Here is a 23,482-nt window from a genome sequence, read left to right as displayed (position 1 = left end):
GAAGATTTTTGTGGTGTTTTGAACCATTTGGAAGACCCACTTCCCCCTTCCCATTTCACATGCTTGTTGAAAAAGTCCTCTGGAACTTAGAGGTCCTGATGATAGAGGACTTCCCTCTAGGATACCCAGATTTGGATCTAGGGAGTTCCACCCTCAGCTTTGCTGCGGAACCTCCCTGTGTGCATGGGGCTTGGAAGAGGTCAGGTGAGACACCTAGCCCAGCACCTCCTGCATTCTTCTAGCTCCAAGGACAGTGGCTTAGTTTGGGGACTGATTAGGTGGTTAGGTGAAGAATGGACAGACAGGATTAGGTGCTGGTTAAAGACCCTCCACAGATGCAGACATCCTATGGTTCTGGAATCAAGGCCGTAAATAGCACCTTCATTTCTCTGATCTAGAAGTCTCTCATATTTTTGTAAATTGTCAGTAGCAGAGATTCGTAATTGCCTCGTTAACTCAGCCTGAACACTAAGATTCCTAAATCCTAGCTAGCTAACATTGACTCTTAGAAAAGATACCTCCTTTCCTTGGCAGTATCTAACCTCTCTGGAGCACAGTTATAAAACATGATAGTCCACATGGTCTTTCAATAGAAATCACACACTTACCTCTTTTCTCAATTCCCTACTTTTTTTTTTTTTTTCATTTAGGCTAACATGAACTACAGTCCTGAATCAAGAAGGGGGAAAGTCATTGAAAATAGAGCAGCAATATAAAGTGTTATGCACATAATTGATGCACATAAATGTTAAGCAGATGAATGAACAAATATAACTCAAAAGGTAGTCAAGGAAACACATGTGCACATGCGCACACACATGCATGCATTCCTTGTATATTGCATACTGATACCACAAGAAGTGAAATGAACATCATGTTTGGTATTCAAAGTTCTTGATAAATACACGAGTCCCCCCCCAATCCAAAGTCACACTGATATCAAAATCTAGGTGTGGGGTACAGGACTCATGAACTTAACATTGTCGAACAAACATCTCAAGATATCCTGGGGAACAGCTACATTTTGCAATCTTTGGGTTAGTGTCTGAGGTGTCCTGTTAGAATGGCAGAGGGAGGCTTAGACCTACCAGTTAAGCTAATATCACTGCCAGGACACCAGACCAATAGACCAAGGGTGTTGGTTTCTATTCTGTAGTCCACTGTGTGTTCTTGGGCAACAAATCACCTCCCTTTATGTCTTGAGTGTGGGCTTTTGTAGAAATTGAGAGCCAAGCAAGACCTGCCCAAGATCAAGCCACTCAACATTCCAGCACGGGCTGGGGAGGGAGTCACAAGGCCTCATGACTAGTCTAACTGAGGAATAATTGGCAATTGATGACAGCTAGGGGTTAAGGAGAGTCAGCTTTCCTCAAGGGTGTGGTCCCTGGTAGGCTCTTCATGTTCAGCATATGCCCTCCACCTGTGCCCATACCAGGAGGCACTAATTGGACTCTGTGGGTTATTTTTAAAACAGAAATTACGAACGTGGAAGAACACAGGGGTGATCAGAAGTTGGAAGGGAAGGAGTGGGGGGAGTGGGAGGTAGATATGATCAGAATGTATTGTATATTTGTACAAAACTCTCAAAGAATAAATTAAAACTACATTTTAAAAAGTCAGAGTCCAGTGATTTGTCTGCCATCACAAACCTCATGTTTTCATCCTAAAATAGCGGGGAGAGAAACACAGTGAGTTCAACATCATCTTGAAGATGCCCTTGAGATGATGAGGACCTTCTGTTGGTGAAATTATTAAGGCCACTCCACATAGTTAAAAGGGAGGTTTATTTTGTGGGGTAACTTACAAGTGAAGGGATCGGTAACAGGGTCTGGGAAAGGTGTAGCGCAGTCCGGCAGTGTTCTCTGGAGAACTCTGCTCGGTCTACCTCCAGTGTCCAGGGTCCAGGAACCAAGAGAGCCGGGTTTTTAGGGTTCTCTCTCGGCCCTGCCTTGTAGGCGTGACAGTTACCGAAGTCTCAATGGGGGTTGGAACTTCCAGATCAAAGCTGGAATGGCTACCCACTACAACCTTCCTTCCACCCCGTCAACCTCACCTGCCTATGGAAAGGAGGAGGTAAGAGCCAACAGGTGTCTGGCTACAGGTCAGCAGAGCTGTGTCACCCACAAAGCCTCCTGGAAGAGTGGGAGAACCGAGACCCACACTGGGGCTTCTTACCCCTCTGATAGTCACCCAGGTCTCCTGGAAATGGCATTTGGGGGGGTAAGATTTAAATCAACGTGCGGATTATAGTCATTCTGTTTGCCTTTTTCCGCAGTAGATCCGATGATTTAAATTAGGTCTCGATTCTTGTTTAAATTATAGTTTACTGTTCTGCACCCCGCTCAGAAGTGAATTACCTTAAGCAGCGGTATTAATAACATGGTTATAATTAAGCCTCATTACTGCAGGCAGTTTGCTGAAACAAATTGCTTCTTCATTATTATTATAGCACCTTTGGTAAAAAGACATTTCCCCAGAATGCGACCTTGATGCTTTATATAGTAAAAGCCGAGATATGATAGAGATGTAAGGACGCATTAGCATCCTTTGCCTTCTCTATCCGGCTCATTAGAAGGAAAGGAACGCGAGACAAATCCAAACAGCCTTGATGGCAATTTTAATCTGTACGAAATGGATAATGAATAGTTTTGAACTTTCTGCGACATTTTTGTAATGGTGTTTTATTTATATGACGCTACTACTAAAATGAATAAATAAAAAGAAAGAAAGAAAGAAAAAAAAACCAAGCTGATGAACAGACATAAGAAAAGCCAGGGCGGTCTCAGCAGACAGCCAATGGCATTGAACTTCAGCTTGTTATCATCAATTGGTTTGAGAGTTTCTGGCCCAGAGCCTGTTACTCGGAAGGATAGAGAAGGGAACTGGCCTGTATGTTTATTCTAATTCGTCTGCCTTCCTCTGGCCACCAGGCCTGGGAAAGGAAGGGCCTGCAAGGAATGACCTAGAAACTTTGCAAACCAAGTTTGAAAGGAATGTGAACATCTGAGTTTCATGGAGCCCTGGGATATTCATTTTTAATGCCCACTGGGGCTCTGAAAGCTTTGGTACTGTGCCCCCACCCCATCTGTCCCATCCCTCCCATTCCCCATCCTCCTGAGGGCTGAAAGGAAAACACATCTTTGCAGACTAGGGAACTTGGCTTGGTCATTTCCTGTTTTGCTTATTAATTACTCTTTCTGATGATAATTAAGACTCTGAAAACTAATTTTGTTCGGTGATTTACTCCCTTTTTGTAATTAGATGTGGTGATTACAACGCAATCCTGCCATATCCATATTTTCTTAGAAAGAAGCAGGACAGAAACTCATACAGGCAGACACTTTGCACATGGGACTCCCCCACAGGGAGAACAGTCTTGCCCTGGTAGCCAAGCTTCCAACTTGCTGACTCCACCTGTGGCTCCACCTGAGTGCATGAAGAGGAAGAGCTGGGCTGAGCTTTTGCTGCCTGCCTCCAGGGAGCGATCCCAACAGGCCCTGATCTATCTCTCCCGACTTTAGCTCCAGCTGGAGATGATGCAGTCCGTCCTCCCGTAACGATACTCTCTAACGGCGTTCATGTTTCTGTCACCAGCTTGGCCACAAAGGGAACATATGGCGTAATCAGCAGAATAAATCACTGCCCTTTCCCTGACCCCAAACCAAGAAAAGAGCAGTCCTCACAAACCAGCTGCCCATCCAGACCCCAGGAACCAACTTCTGGGGGAATATGTCCTTGTCTTGGAGAAGCAACAGCCCTGCAGTTGACGTACCCCACCCCAAGAATGTGAAATACTGTGAGTAAGGACTTTCGGAGTCAGACAAAGCTTGGGTCCATACCCTGGTTCTGCTGGTTCCTAGTTGTGTAGTTTTAAGTAAGTGCCTTGATGGTTCTGAACTGCCGTTCTTACCATCCTAACCCACAGCTGTGCTGAAGGCACAAAGATTAAATTTGGAAATGTATCCAAAATGCTCGACAGAACACCCAGAACGCTATCAATCTCACCAAGTGGGGGCTATTATTACCGGTCCCTCTTGTCTGCTCTTTCTGCTTTCTCTAGGGAGGTGGCTCTTATACTGTGTACCAGATGAAAACTCAGCCTTCAGGAAGCCTGGGGAAAGGTCAGCGGGCCAGTTAGGGGACTCTCTTTATGACATAAAAAGCTCCCAAGAATAGTTGGGCCAGTTTGGAACAAGCCTCCGGGCCTGGAGCCCTATATCCTCTGTGGCAGGGCTGCTGAGCTCAGCTAGGCAAATGAGTGATGGTGGGGAAGAGGCCTCCAGATGCTGCCTGCTTCTCTACTGCCTGCCCTTTCCTACCCTTTCCTACTTTTTCCTACCTCTCCCTACTCTTCCCAACCCTTCCCTACTTTTCCTGGCCCTTCCCTACCTTCCTCTACCCTTCCCAATCCTTCCCTGGTGAACAATGCCATGGGGTTCATTGCCACATACCTCCGGCAAGGGCCTCTGCTCCTGCATCAGGCGCTTGCTTTAAGTCTAGCTGAGAGCTGGGCACAGAGAGGACATAGGATTTTCATATAATTGTATGTGGGGGGGGGGGTGCACTTGTGTGTATTCTTGAGTGTGTGGAAGCCAGAGGTCAACTTCAGGTGTTGACCTCAGGAGCCTTCTATTTGCTTTTTTAAGATAGAGTCTGACCAGAACCTGGGGCTGAGCGACTAGGCTAGACTGGCTGACCAGTGTGCCTCAGGAATCCTCCTGCCTCATCCTACCCAGTACACACTGCCACACCCAGTTTTTTTTTTTTTTTTTTTTTTTTTTTATGACGTGTGCTGGGAATGAAACTCAGATCCTCAAGCTTGCATGGCAAGCATTTTACCAGTTGAATCGTCTTATCAACCCCTGTGTGTCATTCCTAACCTTAAACAGCTTGCAAGCCTGCAGGACTACTGTCACACATGGGAGACATCTCCCATTTAATCTTCATGAGCTGCTCTGCATTGGGATGGTCAGAACGGAAATCTCAGACTGGTCAAGCCAATTATCCAAGGTGATTCAATACCACATCAGTGGAGCTAGAATCTGGACTCAGGTCTTGTATGTGTAGTAAGTATGTCTACCGTGAGACTTTAAGTCAGGAAGTACAAAGATCCAGAAACGTTCAGTGAGATCAGGATGGCTCCTCAGAGGCGTCATGCAGGTAAAATGCCCAAGAGCAAAAAAGATGACCAGATGCAGAGAAGGTCACATGCACAGAAGCTGGACAGGGTTCTGGTATGTTCAGCAAATGGAGAAGTCAGTGTGATAGCAGCAGGCCAAGGTTCTTGGAGTGATGTCACAAGAAAGGAGACTGAGTGACAGGTAGAGGCTCCTGAAAGGCTGAAAAGCTACAACAAAGGGTCTGAGACTATTCAGCATGGCTTTGAAGGGTGCTGAAGGACTGGAGAGAAGGCTAGGGGCTCCCCTTATATTTCTGGAAGACTCTATGACAGCAGGGAGGGCTGAGAGTAGAGCAGAGGTGGGAAGGCCACACTTCAAGGTAACCCAGTGCCCTCAGCAGGGGTCCAAGGGCCTCCTTGGAGCCCCAGGTGAAGGCGAGCACTGGTGATTGTATGTTCTCAGGTCTGTCTCTGAGCTCAGCCTGCGTGGACCATGTGGAGACCTTCCTTTCATGTGCCCTGGTCCCTTCAGACTGGAGCTTGGCAACCAGCACCTTCTGTCCTTCGCCCCACACTACTTCCTCTTATTGGGCCTGCCCCAGCTTCCCTCTGGGACCCTGCGGGAGGCCTTTGGAGAAGGTAGCCCAGTATCTGCTTCCACCCAGTCACAGTTTGGATGCTAATGGCCTTCTCAATGCCACCTCTATGGCAGCTGGACATTGGAACCTGGTCCTCAGGGGTCCCCCGCTGTCTTCTGTCCCCCCCTCCTCCTTGCCACAGCCCTAACCCCCTGGCACTCTTGGTATTAGAGTATTTGGATGTTGGAGCCACCACAGCGTGCTCCTCCTGCAGGGGCCTGGGTGGCATTTGAGGCAAAAAGCCACAAAGCTAAGGACTGAACTTTCAAGGCCCTTCAGTCTCCTGTCATTTCCCTACTGGGCAGAGAATGGTGGGCCCAATTGAATGATGGCAAATGTGCAATTAGATCAAAGGTCACTGCAGAGAAAGTGCTTTGCCATTGTGCAGTGAAGAGATGGACTAGGCAGGAACCTTTTCCTCAGGCATTTAACCCCTTGTGGGCTGAACTGCAGAGGCACTCAGAACATGTTCCTCACAGGTTGTGGAAAGTTTCTTGCAGTGAAGAACCAAGGCTAACAACCCTGTCACTCCATAGCCTACCAGCCACCAAAGAAAGGCACAGTCCCACCCGAGAGAGAGACAAGCAGAGAACAGGAGCCTGGGAGATCAACACACGTGTTTGGTTACGCTGGGGCCGATTTTCAAGCTAGCAGGAATTCCCATCCCTTCATGTCTTATAGCAGATCCACAATCCGTGTGGTATGGAGAAGGCAATGAAAGGCCAGCACTAAACTGAGTTGTGTAGTGGGCAGCTGTGACTCACCATGGGGACAAGGAGGGCTGTAGAGAATGATAGGAACTTGAAGCTAGCTTGCCAAAGATGCCCTAATTGCATGCACTGCTGATATTAAATATGTAATGAAATAGTATTCAATACTATTCATTGCATTTATGTTATATAATGCTTCATAGCACTTCACATGCTTTGGGGGGGCAGTCAGCCCTTGTATCTGTGGATTTCCATACACATTTCAACCAGCTGCAGATGAGAAATATCTGAAAAAGTGCATCTGTGTTGAACAGCACAGACTTTTTTTTTCTTGCACGAGTCCCTAAATAATACAACACCCAGCCATCTACATACTATTTAATTATATTAGGTACCATAAATAATTTAGAGATCAAACCATTCAAGAGGATATATGTCGGTTATGCATGCCTGCTATACCATTTTAGAAAAAGGATGGCTTGAATATGAAATGCCCTCTACAGGCTTGTGTTGAATCTTAGTACCCAAAGGGTAGCTCTATTTTGGAAGGTGATAAAATGGCTGGAGGCGGGGCCTACCTAGTTGGAGGAAGTGGGTCACAGCTCCTTCCTGTTACTACTCCTTTCTACTTCCTGTCTGCTGCATCCTTCCTGCCACGATGCATTGAAAGTTCTGACACCAAGAGCGACATAAGTGTTTCCTTCCTTGTGTGGTTTCTATCACATATTGTGTCATGGTGACATGAAGGTCTAATTCAAGGGAGTTGATTTCCATGGATTCAGCATCTGGGAATGGTCCTGCAACCTCCTCCATGATGATGGCGAATCTTCACGGTCAAGTTGACTGGATTCAGCATTCACGAATGGTCCTGTAACTAGTCCTCTGGGGTGATGGCTAGTCTTCATGGTCAAGTTGACCAGATTTAGAGTCACCTAACAGATGGAGAAGCACCTTCAGGAGAATTAGCTGAGGGGAAGGACTCCCCATGAGTGTTGACGGCACCATGATATGGGGATCTGGATGGAGTAAGAGGGGGAAAGGGACAGATTTAGCTGAGCAGCAGCCTCTATGCTCACCCCCCTTCTCTTTCTCTTTCCATCACCATGTGAACCACTCTGTTCTTCCACACCCTTCAGCCATAATGGACTGATGTCTCTGATCCCTCTCATACCAAGAACCATGTTCTTCCTCATTCAAATGATTCTTCGGGGGATATTTTGACCTTAGTAATATGAAAGTAACGAATAGAGCCATGAATTCTGAGGGTGACTCTATTTATGACTGCCTTGCTCCCTGGACTCTGAGCTTATAAAGATCAAGAAGTTATCATATTCATCTTTGATACTGTGACAGGGTAAGACACTGAAGAGTTTCCTCCAGCTTTATTCTTGCTGAGCCCACTACTACAATTTGATCGCTTTGATGGAAAATCCCACGGAATATTGCCCAAGTCTATACTAGGAACCCGAGGTTAAAATGCTCTAACTAACTTACCTTTGCCTCTGTAAAGCTGCCTGCTTGTACAGAACCCCCTCCAGCTAACTGCTTATTGTAGCTTCTGCTAAACTGTTTGCTTCTGCAAAGCACCCCTTGCAGCTGCTGAAGGAGATACCAGGACACAGTTTTTGCCTTCAAAACCCCCATGCGCTGGACACTCAGGGTGACGGTGGGGTCCCCAATACCTGAGTGTAGTCCCAGCAGCTAGAATAAAGACTTTCAATTGTCTGTGAGCTGTGTCTGAGCGGTCATCTCTGGTGGACTCCCCTTAAGAATACTAACAGCCAGCCAGTTTCCAGTTGCTGTTTATTGAACCAGTCACTAAGTGGAAAGGGGGAGGGGAATATACTGACATTGTGTGTGCACGTTCTGCACCAGATAACAGGTAGGCTTTCATTACTCAATCCTTAACTACACTTCATATCAAATTGCTGTTCTCAGGGTGAAGTGAAGCTCCAAGAAGTTTAAGATGTTAGTTCAAAACATATAGGTATTTAAACCAGTGATCATTTGGTTCTAAAGTTCATCTTTTAGTTATCTATCCAGACAGAAACTATAATGTAAGCTTTTCTGGCTCCATTTTCTTCATACTTAAGTAACAATTGCCATTCACGATTCATACCTCCCAACCCCCAGTCCATACATTGCCCCACTCTGTTATTTCAGGATGCCTTGTGACTTCATTGAACACTCCCCCTCCTGGAAGCATGTCGCACCTCAATCCAAGACTTTGTCCACATAGAGTCACCCAATCCAGAGAGTCAACAGAAGCAACTCTGGAGAAAAAAAAAATGAGAGAGGGGCTTTGTTGATCAGTGACATTGTTCCATCCTTCTCAGTCCTTTGTTGACACACAGGCAGAAAGCTAGGAGCTTGTCTTCCTCGGACTCTGGTCTAGCCTGTGCTTTTTAAAGAGTCTACCAACAAGAGGTAGCAGACCCAGAGGTAGGAACATAGACACAGCCACATGCAGCTTTGCAGGCATCTGGACTTCCTCTAAATCTGCTCCCCTGGATGCTCCAGGCACTTGAGACCCTGGGTGGCAGATCTCTGAGGTTCCCACATTCTAGATTTCCTGGAGACCAGCTTCTGCCTTCCTGGAATTTGCTGCCTCATCCCTTTTTGGCTGTATAAGTTTAACTCCCTGTTTTGAATTAATTTCTTCCCCTATTTTCCAAAACTAGCTTCTGGCCTCCTGATCCAGCACTGGTGATATGAGCAGGGATACTCACCAGGACTAACAGTGCTATGGTAGCATTGGTAGAGGCCCACGAAGAGAAAGCTATTTCCTTCTGGTCAAGAGAATGGAATCTACCTCTGGACTGGGTAAACCTAACATTCCAAGCTACAAAAAATGTAAGAGAGAATCTAGTTGAACCTGTCAATCACCTGGCAAAAAATGACTCCTCAGGAAGATGTATTCACCTGTGTAAGACTGTGCTAAAGAGATGGGAGGAATAATTATTCCCCTCAGAAGATGATGCACTTTTGCTTCTCAAGTCCCTGCTCTTTGTACAGTTGCTATGGAACTACACAAGGCTGTAGGTACTGTCTGTCTTTCTGAGTCCTTGCTCAGAAACGTGTAACTTTTCTTTTCCCCTTCTTCATCTTTTCTGTCTCTTTTGGGTGGCCTCCAGAGTCTATGTTTTCTTTGGTACATTGGACTTTGGCTCTTTCTCTGAGGTTACCTCCTTTTTGCCATATGGCTGTTTGCCTAACCTCTGTGCCTAACCCACAAGGCATGAATTTCTCTTTTTCTTTTGCATCTCCCTCTCCCAGGAAGTTGCTGAGGCATATGGATTTCCTGCCTATACTTGAGCTTTCTTCTGAGTCCATTACTCTGATAGGAGATTCAAAGTTCCCCAATGAGGGAGACCTCTAAGTTTCCAGTAGCAATGGTTATAAGGAGGGCATATACTGGCTCTGCTTGGTGGTATTTTGAGTAGCCTTAAGAGGAAGCCTGAGGAGAGTTGAGATGGAGATGAAGTGGGACTTGGTGACATCATGTGAGCCTCCAAGTCTAGCTCGACTAAGGCCAGTGCTAGCCTAGTTAGTGCTTCAGGATGGGAGAGTTGATTAAGTTCTCCTTTGTAATTGGACCCATTCCTTGCATTTGATTAGAGGCATCAGCAACAGCATCATCCTTGAAGTGTCTCCCTCAGTTCCAGCTGAGAATTGTCTTCAGAGCCTTTCCCAGGGCCTCAACCATCCAAATCCTTTCCAAATCCCAAAGACCCAGTAGTAACGCTTCTCTTCCTAAAAGCCAACAGAGCCTTTTAACCTCACTGTGCCTGCCTCCCCTTTTCCTGGATGAGATTTCTTCCTTCCAAACCAGACTAGAAGAAAGACTTTCTGCTTGTGTAACATGATTTCAAAAGCAGTACATTTTTTTTCTTTCTCTCCTTGCTACTAAAAAAAAAACAACCCCACCTTTCCCTACTCAATACCTGACCCTGCCCACTTACCCCCACCCCTGAGGTGGTATTTTAAGATTCTACAATTAGATATTCATAGTTTTGTGCATTAACATAGAACCTCTGGCCACCATTAAAATGCAAATCCCTTGGGAGAAGGAACACAATAAGGCTTAGCAGTCAGCACAGCTAATGGAAAGGACAGGAGTGCCAGACTGAGATAATGAAAGTGAGACTCCCATCTCTGCTCGTGACCTCAAGCTAATTTCTCTTTGCCTCAGTTTCTTTGTTGGCCAAATGGGAACGATAGGCCTCTCTTTCCTCACAGATTCTTCATGAGCTTTGGTAAAGGAGCATATTTGCCCACCGTGAGGTCCTACTTTATCTTAGAGAGCCATCATTATTGATTAAGGGCTTATTGGAGTTTGGATACCATTATTGGAGTTTACATACGTTGTACATTTTCAGCTTTCCAGATCCCTCTCCAAGCAGTGCTATGATTGTCTGTGGCAGGGTTCAGAACATGCTGCCTTAAGTGTCCATGAAAACAACAGCAAGAATTTTCCCCTGACTTCCCACCCACCCCCATCTTTCTCCACTGAGGGACAGATAAAACCTAGAAAATTATCTGACCTCCAAGTAGGCCATAAACCTTCATGTCCACCAAATATTAACGGGAAGAGTCTTCATCTGCTAAGACAAAGAGATGCAGAAAGCCTCTGGCAGGGCTGGCTAAGTTTAACACTGTTAGATCTGGGCTTCCCACCACTCAGAGGCCACTCACTACTCCTGAGACGAGACCTCATGGAAAGGAATCAGCTCATTCAAGGTTCAGCAATCATGGGACAATAGAGGGACTCTCTGTTCATAGATCTATGCAAAGAGCTTTTGCCGAGTAGGAAAGGGGAACCCAGGCAGGAAGGCCCTATGATGTGAGGGTGTCTTCATCATTAGGATATAAATCTCTTTTTACTGTTCTGTTGATTCTGCTCTGGAATATTACAATGAACTTCTTAGTCCTGAAGGGAACGTGTTCCTTTAGAGCTTCTTCAACTTCTAGGTAAGTTAAGCCTCATGCTGATGTACCTGCTCTGTTTCAGTCGATGGAACTGAAAGTTTCGGAGGGTTTTATAAAGGCCATCTAATTTCTAGAACCCTAAGAAGAATTATTCAGCAACATCTTAAGGGGGACCTCTCTCTTTTTAGAATGTATAGTGCTCTGTCAAAGGACTGTAGAAGGATAAACACCTCACCTCCTGGCCCTCTCCTAAGGGTAAGAGGTGTGTCATTAGGACACTCCCCCTGTCCAATCATACTTCAGCACTTCCCCGCCAAACTTAGCATGCAAATAAGTTTCTTTATATCTTTGGGTCTTCATTTCTGAAGACTCCATGTCTATGAAGCATCTACTAAACAAATTGGTAGGTTTTTCTCTTGTTAATCTGTCTTTGTTGCAGGACTCTCTACTTCGATCCTAGGAGAAGGCGTTTCCTGTCCTCACCATCATCTGCCTGTGCAAACGAGGACATAGCAGTGTGACAACGTTACATTGCTGTACCAAACAAGAGAGACAGCGTTGGCCTCTAAGTGGCCTGACATACAAACCTGTACTCCTAATGGCATCTTGGTCAAATATTTTACAGAAACATTTTTGTGTACGTTAGAATTAAAAAAAAAAAAAAAAAAAAGTGGTCCCTAGGAACTGGAAAAGGTGGGGCTTTTAACAAAGGAGAAAATGTGGTGAAAGTTTGGTCAGGAAGATAAACTGCCCCAGGACAGCCACCTGCCTCCTGCCTCCTGTCCCTGTTGGGCCCAATCCAGTGGTCTCCTGTTCTCCTCTTCTTTGTCTTCCTCCTCCTCCCCCTCTTCTTTCTTCTTAGTTAAATTAACTAAAAGTTTATTGAGCAAATTTTGCCCTAGATTTCCATGGGAGACATATACATAGTCAAATAAAAGTTAACAAGAAGAATTTTCTAAAAAAATGTGCTATCATACATGTTCAGTAGCTGCAAATGTATTTTGTGTCTGAAATAGCTCAGATGTTTCATAAAGTTACATATTAAACACTTTTACCTGACATGAGTATCTTAGTTAATGTTCTGCTGCTACGACAAAACACCATGACCAAAAAACAAGTTGGGGAGGAAAGAGTTTATTCGGTTTACACTTCCATATCACTGTTCATCATCAAATGAAGTCAGGACAGGAATTCAAACACGGCAGGAACTTGGAAGCAGGAGCTGATGCAGAAGCCATGGAGAGGTGCTACATACTGGCTTGCTTCCCATGGCTTGCTCATCCTGCTCTCTTATAGAACCCAGGACCACCAGCCCAGGGGTGGCACCAGCCACAGTAGGCTGCACTCTCCCCCATCAATCGTCAACTAAGAAAATGCCCTACAGGTTTGCCTACAATAGGATCTATGGAGGCATTTTCTCAGTTGAGGTTCCCTCTGCTCAGATGACACCAGCCTGAGTCAAGGTGACATAAAACTATTCAGCACAGTGAAGGACAAACTTCAGAGCAGACAGAGCCACGTGAGAGGAAGGAAGGAAGAGCCGCTACTGGTTGTGCTTGGTTTCTGCCATACCAGCTTTCCCGGGGATGACAAGGCAACCCCAGGAGCCTGAGGGGAGGCTGCTCCCTTCAGCTAGTTTCTGGACTCATAATGGTTTCCAGCCTCTTCATTTATATGCATAATTGGCAGTTCCTTAACAGCTCATTAGAAAAGTAGGGCTCTTTGTGACCAAGAAAAGGGGAACAAATCCCGGGGGGTGGGGGTGTCCTTGAGGACCTGCTTAAGAGTCTTGGAAAGATGGAACTGAGTCTCAGGGACTGAGAGCACCGAGAAGCTCAATAATAATCAGTGGCCCTGAACCACAAAGTAACAGTTCCCAGTGAGGTCAGAGCGCACACCTGTCGTGGGTCGGGGGGGAAACAGGCTCAGGGCACTGGCTAGTGCAAGGCCACACAGGCCTGGATACTAAACGAGGTCAGCCTGAGTCCCTCGGGCATCAGAAGATGGTAGTTGACCCTTCATAGTGTCTGGAATCCCATGCCAGAGAGGCCGTTGTGGAAACCGCATGTGTTTGGTGAGCACCTGATGAGCTCTGTTTATTATCCCTTTTTCACATACCAGGTTGCTCTAATCCTCACAATAGAATTCAACTACATTAACCCTCTGCAACTCTTTTATGAAAACGAAGATTATAGCACAAAAGGATTAAATGACATGTTGAAGGTCCAACAGGCCCTGCAGCCAGATCTCACTAGTTCAGCAAATTCCTTCCCCCACCCCACAGCTGTACAATAAAACCCAAGAGAGATATGTTAAGTGTGAAAAGATATGTGGGCTGCAAATCCCACAGGAACAAAAGGGAAGTAGAGGCTGCTTCATACTGAGGAAGCCAGGGTTGGCTTCCTGGAAGAAGTGGTCATTTGAATTAGGTGTCAAAGAAGTAGGATTATTCGGAACGACAAAGAAAGGGAACAGGGACAGGCTGGGGTCGGGGTGAAAGGTGAGGCGACAGTGGATCCCTAACAGGAAGTCTCACCATCTTCTAGAGGGCAGCTACAGACCCACACAATGGAGCAGTGGATTGTGGGTAGGTGAGAGAGCAGAAGACAAGGCTGGGGGAAGGGCGGAGGGCCCAGCCTCTGCGAAAGAAGCTACAAAGAAAAAAGCCCAAGGAAAGAAAAAAAGTGTTTCCGGAGGACAGTGCCTAGCCAGGAGTGGTGTCATTTGTACCTGAGACCCGGGTAGCATGATCAGGGCTTGGGCTGGGCCTGGGATTGGCTCCGGGTTTCAGGGAAGCCAGTTATTCCCTGGGTTAGTTTTCTTCTGCAACCGTAACAAACATCAGAAACAATCAAGCTATAAAGACAAAGGGCTAATTTGAACTTACATCCCACTGCTGTGGGCTAAAGATCAGGACACAAGACAGTGCGAGTATAAGGCAAAGAAGAGCCGTTCACTTCAGGGAGCCAATCACGGGGGAGAAGAGGTCCCATCAATCCCTTCCAGGGTACACTCTAAATCACCCCAAAACACGCTCACTAGGCCCCACCTCCTGAAGATTCCTCCACAAACCACTGTGGCTGAGAACCAAACAGTGAATAGACAAGTCTTAGAGAATGTTTCAGATACAAACTGTCGCACTTCCTCTCCGCCCTTTGCCCTGTGGGACCTCTCTTCCTGCGGCGGGCCCCTCCTCCTGCGGGCCCCTCCTCCTACGGATCCCTCCTCCTGCGGACTCCTCCTCCTGCAGACCCCTCCTCCTGCAGACCCTTCCTTTCTCACACAGTAGCCTGACACGACACACGAACACCCCACTCCCAGCCATGACCTGCTTGCCCAGGGCATTTCCTTCCAGAATGTGCCTTGCAACCACCCCTCAGTGAAGCCTGTCACTGACTTCTTTTCTCATAGACATGTCCCTCCCCAGTGAAGCCCTCCTTAACTCTAGGTACTTCCAGCCTCCTACACCAGATCTTTCTCTGCTTCCCCTGAAAATCTCTGTGTGGCTTCATTCCTATCTCCTGCCGTGACTCCATCATTTTTCCTGTATGTATTCTCTCACCAAGTAGATCATCAACCTGGCATAGCTTTGTTTCCTCGGGGTCCCTCCTCCCCCTTGCTCTCTCGGTCTCTGTGCTAGCTTGTGTATGGTTATGAGTTCCCGATCCCTTTCTTCACTCACTGGCTCATGGATGCTACAAGAACAGCAGTGGTCACAGTGGGCCCGCGCCCATATTTCCCTATGTCACCAGGCTGCCCCCAAGTGCTGTTGCCTCGTGTGTGGCCAGTCTATAGACATCAAGTAAGGTAACTGAATGTGTCAGACACATCCTGAGTACCAAAGCCAGTGGCTGAACTAGCGAATTCACCTATAGCATACAAGGCTCCTGTGGTCAAAAGGGCAGCAGATAGATTCATACACTCTGTGTTTACCATCCCATTCCCCTTTCAATCCACTGGGCCTCCTGTGTCGACGGATACAGATGTTTCTTTCATACAGGTGACACTGCGTTCTCTGGATAGCTCCCAGGCCACTGGGTCCATGTGGGCAGACACAAATGCCAAGGAAACCATGAAGTTCTAAGCCAGCTCTTACCCCAATGATCCACTTCCTGACTGGCCTGAAGTTACAGGACAAATATTGACTACAGGAAGTCTGTAGCCATACTCTTCCTTGGTGCAGTGGTGTTAGTGGCCTGTCTCTCTTCCAATATCACACGTGTGAGATGGCCCCACGGTAAGCATTGCAGTGTAGATGGAAAGGTATCCTGGCAGTCAGAGCCAAAGATTACCACAAAGTCACTGTAAGAGCAGCCGCTTAACAGTTCTGCTCCAGGGAAAGGTTTCCCCAGTGTAACAACTCTGCCCCGGCATGGGAAGGTTTCCCCAGCGACAATGTTACAATTCTGCTCAGCTCTGATCTGCTCTGGCTCCTGAGAAAGTGGTTACTTCTGTTATTTCTCTGCTCCATTCCACTCTGGTGAAAGAAGGTCTTCATCCAAACCCCATTCAAGAGATTTATTGGAAAGGAGGATCCAGAGGGGTGGCTGCTTCCGCCAGGGTGGAAAAAGGCAGCTCCCGACGGAACAGGGACAGGGCTTATATAGATAGGGCTTCTTAGGGGTGGAGTTTTTCCAGGGTGAAGATTTTCAGGGTGGGAATTGGTCAGATTTCAATCCCTGAGCTTGTCTAAACTCAGGGATTGGCTGGATTTCACGCTCAGGGATTGGTTTGTTTTTGTGCTGAGTTAGTCAGGGCAGCATGTATTTCTTTGACTCTGGTTTCAGGGCCAAAGTGCGTTTCTTTCACTGACCCTTTTAAACCGTTTGGATCTGGTTTCAGGCCCAGGGTGTGTTTCGTTCCCTGGCCCTTTTACCCTACACCCACTACAGTTCCACATTCTTTATGCTGGGCTGAAAGAAGTCCAGCTGAGTTTAGATCTGCTTCCAAAGGTAGTTACACTCAATGACATTTAGGACATTGACCAGGTGGTTGGCTCCAGAACCTCAACTCAACAATCTGAATTTAATCTTAGTTGGCAAGGACAGTGCCAAGCTGAGATCAAAACCCAAAGTTACAGTCCCTGTGGCCCAAATGTATCTGAACAGCTAGAGACAAGTCACTCCCTCACCAAGCCTCACTCCTCCCTGCAAGCCAAGGGTGGCAGTGACAGCTCCCTGAACTATCTTCCATGTCCCTGCTGATGTGCTGGACTAACAAGGTATTTCTCACCCAGCTCCCAGCCAGAAAATCCTTCCCCGATGCTAACCTTCACAGACCCTCTCCCAAAGCAAGCTCCCTCTTTTTCTGTTAGCCTCTGGCATCCTGTCTTTCTCATCCCACTGTTTTGGGCAGGAGTTGGGGTTTGGAGCTTCTGCCTGACCAAAGAGAAGGGAGCTTACTATAGCTGACTCCATTCAGTCTTCAGGACTCAGACTAAATGCCGTCTTTCCAGAAAGAACTTTCCTGATCTAAACCAGGCCCATGCACATCATCTTAGGTATCCATTACTCTCCGTCAGTACAGCAGGGGAATGCTGATCATTTCATGTATAGCAATAACTATGCACTGTGGTTTGTTATTTGTTATTTGTTGGTGAAATAACATGGAATGGATTAAACAATATCCTATACTCAATAAGAAAAACTCACAATTCTGGCATCCACTAGAAAAGTCCCAAATATTAAAAGTAGAAAAGGGTAATCTAATGGGAGATAAATCTTACCAATTGAAATCAATTCAGAACTGATAGAGGTATCAGAATCCACATATGATATCAATCCAGTTGTTGTGACTGTATTTTATGTGCTGAAAAACAAACCAAGATGTAGAGGACACAAAAAAAAATAATTTGAAATTCTAGAGATGAAAACTATATGATGTGAAATGACAGCTATACAAGGTAAGACTAATGGCAGATTAAACGTGGCAGAAGAAAAGATCAGTGAATCTGAAAACAGAAAAGAAAGAAAGAAAGCAAAATGAATCAAAGAAAAGAGAACATTTAAAATGAACACATTATAAGTAAGGTATAAGGTGCCCTTAAACACCTTAATATACAGGTAATTAAAGTCTACAAGGGAGTAGAGGTAGAAAATGTATTTGAATAGCGGCCAGAACTTATCTGTTTGATACAAATGATAAGTTGGCATATCTAAGAAGCTCTGCGAACCCCAAGCATAAGAATCATGACATGAGCCATAAGGCATACCAACATTAAACTATTTAAAACAGGAAATTAAAAAGATAAAAAGAAAAATCCCAATAGCACCTAAGAAAGATAGATAATACACAAAGGAATAAAGACAAGGATGGCAGTAAAAATCTGCTTAGAACAAAGGTGTGATGGTTGACTTTGATGGTTGCTTGACAGGATCCAGAATCACCAAGGAGACAAGTTTCCAAGCACCCTGTGGGGTTAGCTAGATTAGGCTGTAAGGTGGGAAGGACCACTCTTACCACGGGTGGCCCCGTTCCCTAGGCTGCTGTCCTTGACTGAATCAAAAGGAAGAATGAGCTGAGCAGCACTCGTCTTTGTGCCTTCTGACTGGAGGCAATGGGACCCGCTGCCACCATGACGTTCTCACTGTGGTGCCTGGCCCGTGAACGGTAGGCCAAAATAAACCCTTTCTCCTGAAGATGCTTTCCCTGAGGTGTTTTTAATTGGGGTATTTCACTGGGGACTTTCACTGGAGTATCATAAAGTCAAATACTTAAAGAAAAAATAGTCAAGGAGAATTTTGTACCCAGTGAAAATAACTTAAGAACAAAGACAGTGCAAAGATGTTCAGACATCTTAAAAGCCGAGGTAGTTAACTATTAGCAAGTCCACACTCTCTAAGAAATACTGAAGGACTTCTATCAGGTGGGAAGGATATCTTCCAGACACCAGAGGAATGAATCTGTGTAAAGAAATGAAAAAAATATATAGAAATGATAGTTGTATAGATAACCATGTGATCTTAACCACTGAAATATCTTTATTAAGTAGATGACTAAATGCAGTGAAGGACAGATAGACAAGGTAACATATGAAAATAATAGCACAGAAAGAACAAGGAGAGGCTAGGATGAGGCTCAGCTGGGGGAGAGCTGGCTTAGTGTACACAAAGTCCTGGGTTTAGTCCTCAGCACCAACCACACCCAGTGTGGTGGCACTTGCCTGTGATCCCAGCACTTGAGAGGTAGAAACAGGAATTTGGAGTTCAAGATCATCTTCAGCCACACAGTAAGTTCAAAGTCATCCTGGACTCCCTGAGTCCCTGTCTTCTAAAATAAAAATGTGAGAGAGAAATGAAAATGTTCTATTGTTAGCATTACTGCTATAACATTTCTTAGAAGTAAACAATGACAAGTAAAGGTGTTGTAAGATCTTAGCACAGGAGCTAGAGAGATGGCAGAGTAGTAAAGAGCATGGGCTGCTCTTCCAAAGGACCAGGGTTCAATTCCCAGCACCAACGGTGTGATTTACAACTGTCTATAACTCCAGTTCCAGGGTAGACAGTGCCCTCTTCTGGCCTCTGCAGACACCTGGCACACATATGTTGCATGGACATAAATGGAGACAAAACATCCATGCATGTAAGATAAAATAATTTATTAGAAATTTTAACATAATCAGTAACAAAGTTTCAGCTCAGAAGGTAGGACAAATTTGAATCATTAAGAAAAATCAAAACTATAGATCACAGAAAAGGAGCAGAACCACAGAGACCTGTGAAAATATGACAAAATATCTCATTTTCATATAACAAGACTTCAAGAAATAGTGAAGGAGAGCAAGAATAAACACTCCAAGGAATAATGACTGAAAACTTTGCAAACTTGTCCAGGAACATAAAGCTACACACTGGAACTGCTACAAAATCCCAAACAAGATAAAGCCAATCACACCTACACCATCACGTGTAGTGACTGAACTGAAGGTTGCAGACAGAAAAGAACAATAACAATGTCTTATTTATGATTGAGAAATAGCTCCAATTACAGTAAAATTCTCAGCAGAAGCCATGGAGACCCATAGGAAGTCACACAGTATTTTCCAAGTGCCGAACCCTAAAAATCTGTTGCCTGAGATTCCATATCTGACAAAACAGTCCATCACAGATAAGAAAGAAATAGATGGTCTCTGAATGAAAATACATTGCCAGATATCTAACCTAAAAGAATGGCTAACGGAGTCTTACACTAGAAGAGGAGTGATCGAAGGAAGAGAATTTGGAACTCCAGGAAGAAGACAGGAAGCAGGTTCCAGGCAAATGCTGATGGTGTCCTTTCTGTTCAGTGCTCTGAGTTCTGTGTAACAACTGAAGCAGCAATGGTACCCTTGCCTGCTGTTTTTCTAAAAGCATGTGGGAGATGTCTTTAAGAAACATACTTTACAAATCAAAGAAGATAAAGAGATGTAGATGGAGGTAATCTCTATGTTGAGGAAATTGGTAAGATGTGGTCTTAGTGGAATGTGACATGCTGTGTACACAAAGTATGATATGTACAGCATTTACTAGAAAAGTTAGAAAAACTAGTACACTCAAAACATTAATAGATCAAAGTAGGTTTCTTTTAAATTCCGACTGAAATTAGGAAAACAAACACAGTGGAAAAAAATAAGATTGGGGGCTGGTGAGATGGCTCATGAGTAAAGACACTTGGCCCTTGGCTCACAAGCCTGACAACCTGAGTTCAGTCCCTGGAATCCACATAAATGTGGAAGGAGAGAACAGACTCCACAGAGTTGTCTTCTGACCTCCACATGTGTGTCATGGCACACAAAACATCATACACAAACATCTACAAAAAACAAGATTAGACAGCAGGCATAAATCAAACAATAGATTAATCCTTGATATAGCGATAATCACATTAATTATAAATGATACAAAACTACAAATTAAAAAGAGGATTTAAGCACATGACTTAACTACATGCTGCCTTCAAGCAACTCACTTTAATAATACAAAGCAGTTGAAAGCGAGAGGATGAAAAATTATATATGAGCAAAATTATACCACAAATGTTACACTTCAGAACAAAAAAATATTATTGGATAAAGAAAAGAGCATTATGTAGTGATATTAGGATTAATCTACTAAGAAGACTCTTAACAATGCTAAGAATATGACAAACAATAGAGTTAATGATCGTGTGTGTGCGTGATATATTTCATATATATGGAATTTGCTATATATACATTTATAGCAAATTTCAGGCCAACCAGGGTTACACAGAAAAATCCTCTTTCAAAACAGAACAAAACAAAATGACATAACCCAACAACACTGTATTGCGTTATAAATTTTTATTTCCTTGAATTTGTCACTAACATATGAAAATATCGTTGATCTGTGTATATTTGTCACATGCTCTATAATCTTACTAACTGTACTTATTGATTCTAGAAGTCTCTGGTAAGGGCCTGGGATATCTGCATAAACAGTCATTTTTTGTGTGCAGAGAGGGATGGTTTTCTTTTTTCCTTTCCAAGTTACACATGGTTTAACTCCTTTTCTTGTCTTATTACACTGGCTAGAACGTAAGCCCTGTTTTGAGTGAGCATGCTGACCGAGCCATTACTTGTCACTCCAGCATGATGCTATGGTTAGCTGTAGATTCTTTTTATTCTTTTTATTCTTTATATAGTTAGGAAAGTTCTCTACTAAGATTTCACTAAAGTTTTTTGCAGTTTCTGCTGTGAATTGGCGTTGAGCTTTGTCTGCATTGATGAATGTGATTTATGAGTTTTCTTCCTGAAACTGTTAATGTGGTAAATTGATTAATTTCTGAATATCAAACAAATTTAAGATCCTTGAGATAAACCTCACTTGGTCATAAGATCATAATAGGTTTCATATATTGCAAAATTGACTTGATAATGTATATTTTTAAATTTTGTGTCTATATCCTTATGCCATATGAGTTTGTGACTTGGTTTTGTTGTCTTTGCCTGGTGCACTATCAGAGCCATTTCAGAAAGTTAATGTAAGAGATTCTCTCCTCTTCTATGTTCTAGACAAGAGTACATAGAATTGATACTAATTTTCCATGTGTTTGGTAGACTTCTCTAACTTGAAAGGTTTTATTGCAAATTTTGTTTTCTTAATAGTTAGGTGCTCAAATGGTCTCTTTTATACTGAGTGTTCTGTGGTAGTCACTTTGCCTAGGAATTTACTAAATCAAATTTGTGAATTTACGGATGTAGAACTATTATAATATCTCTTTATACTTTTAAATACATACAGGACCTATAATATTTTTCTTTATTTTGATATATTATTAGCAATGTATTACATCAATTTCTGTGAGTGAAATGTTGAAATTCTCAGCTATTAGTGTGCTGTTTGCAAGCCTCCTGTCAGCATTACCAGTTTGGATACATATGTGTGCATGATGAGGCAAGAAAAGGAATTAACCATGTGTGATTCAGAAAGCAAGAAATAAAACTATCCCTATTTGTACGCAAAATGAAATCCCAACCTCCTACCAGGGACTTCTAGAACCAATATACTGAAGAATAACCCTTCTGTACACTGTGAATATGTATTACTCTTATTGGTTAATAAAGAAGCTGATTGACCTATAGCAAGGCAGGGTAAATTTAGGTGGGACAATCAAACTGAGGATACTGGGATGAAGAAGGGCCGAGTCAGAGGGGATGCCAACCAGCCACCGAGGGAGCAAGACATGTAGAAAATGAGGTAACAAGCCATGAGCTTAATGACAGAGGGTAAGTAAGAAATATGGGTTAATTTAAGTGTAAGCATTAGCTAGTAACAAGTCTGAGCTATCAGTGGAGCATTTATAAGTAATATTAAGCCTCTGAATGGTTATGTGGGAGCAGGCGGTCAGGACAGGAAAACTACCTGCACCAATACGTACAGTTAGTAAGATTAGAGAGCTGTGATAAATGTACACAAATCAATGATATTTGCACATGCTAGCAGTGAATTCAAGGAAATCAAAATTTATAATACAATATCATGTTGTTGGGTTACGTTGTTTCGTTTTGTTCTGTTTCAAAAGAGGATCTTGCTATGTAACCCTGGATGACCTGGAATTTGCTACATAGTCCTCAAATGTTCAGCACTCTCTTGTCTCTACCTCCTGAACACTGGGCTTTACAGGTATGTGCCATAATGCTAAAATACAATACTAATTAAACTCAAAATTAAAAAGGAAATATTTAGCTGTCAAATAGAAAAGACAACACGCCGGGCGGTGGTGGCGCACGCCTTTAATCCCAGCACTCGGGAGGCAGAGCCAGGTGGATCTCTGTGAGTTCGAGGCCAGCCTGGACTACAAAGTGAGTCCCAGGAAAAGGCGCAAAGCTACACAGAGAAACCCTGTCTCGAAAAACCAAAAAAAAAAAAAAAAAGAAAAGACAACACTATGGTACTTATATGCTAAAGGCTACTCAATATTGATAAATCGGTAGGACGCGAACAGCTAGACACTAGTGTTCATGGGTTAGAAAATTCAGCAGGACTAAGCAAGCAATGTTAATCACCCCAAACTGATAGAGAATTTTAGCAGTAATACTATTGAATGCCCAAGCAAATGTTTTATAGAAATGGAAGTTTTAAACTTTATATGACAAGATAGAGGAATGAAAGTAGCTAAGAATTTTGAAAAAGAGCAGAGTGGAAAGAACTGCTTGCTTGATTTCTAGACTAAAATAGTTACAATAATTGAGACAGTGTGGTATTGGCAGATAGATAGATAAATGGGACAGAATAGAGAAACCAGAAACAATGCCACACAAATATGCTGAATTGACTTCTGGCACAGGTGCGAAAGCAATTCAATGGAGGAAAAATCGCCTCTTCAACAGACGGTGTTGAAGCCATTGGACATCTATAGGCAAACAAAAAGAACTCAACTAAACCTCACACTTTGAACAGAAAGTAATTGAAATAGATTACAGTCTTAAATGTCAAATTTAAAACTGTATCTATATTAAAAAAAAAACATTCGAAACCACATGTGGCTTAGAATCCCAACACATGGGAGACTGAGGCGGGATTGATGCAAGGCAGAGGCCAGCCAGGCTATATAGTGAGCTCCAGGCTAGCCATAAAGTGTGAAACCCT

At 44.0% G+C, this 23,482-nt stretch overlaps 1 long non-coding RNA gene across 4 annotated transcripts in view; it reads right to left on the bottom strand.

Annotated features, from left to right (window-relative positions):
* Nucleotides 1–23,482, bottom strand: part of LOC128123177 (uncharacterized) — a 286,853-nt gene that overhangs the window by 126,426 nt on the left and 136,945 nt on the right. The window contains exon 4 of one of the 4 annotated variants that reach the window (XR_008222588.1): nt 7,046–7,483. The exons of the other annotated variants lie outside the window; for them this stretch is intronic. This is a non-coding gene — a long non-coding RNA (uncharacterized LOC128123177). The remainder of the gene's footprint in view (nt 1–7,045; nt 7,484–23,482) is intronic. 4 annotated transcript variants of the gene reach the window in all.

Source organism: Peromyscus californicus, unplaced genomic scaffold (genome assembly GCF_007827085.1).
Source record: "Peromyscus californicus insignis strain IS unplaced genomic scaffold, ASM782708v3 Scaffold_11__1_contigs__length_118956290, whole genome shotgun sequence".
Taxonomy (NCBI): domain Eukaryota; kingdom Metazoa; phylum Chordata; class Mammalia; order Rodentia; family Cricetidae; genus Peromyscus; species Peromyscus californicus.
The sequence above is the reverse complement of the archived record's forward strand: the minus strand, read 5'-3'. Positions and strand labels throughout refer to the sequence as shown.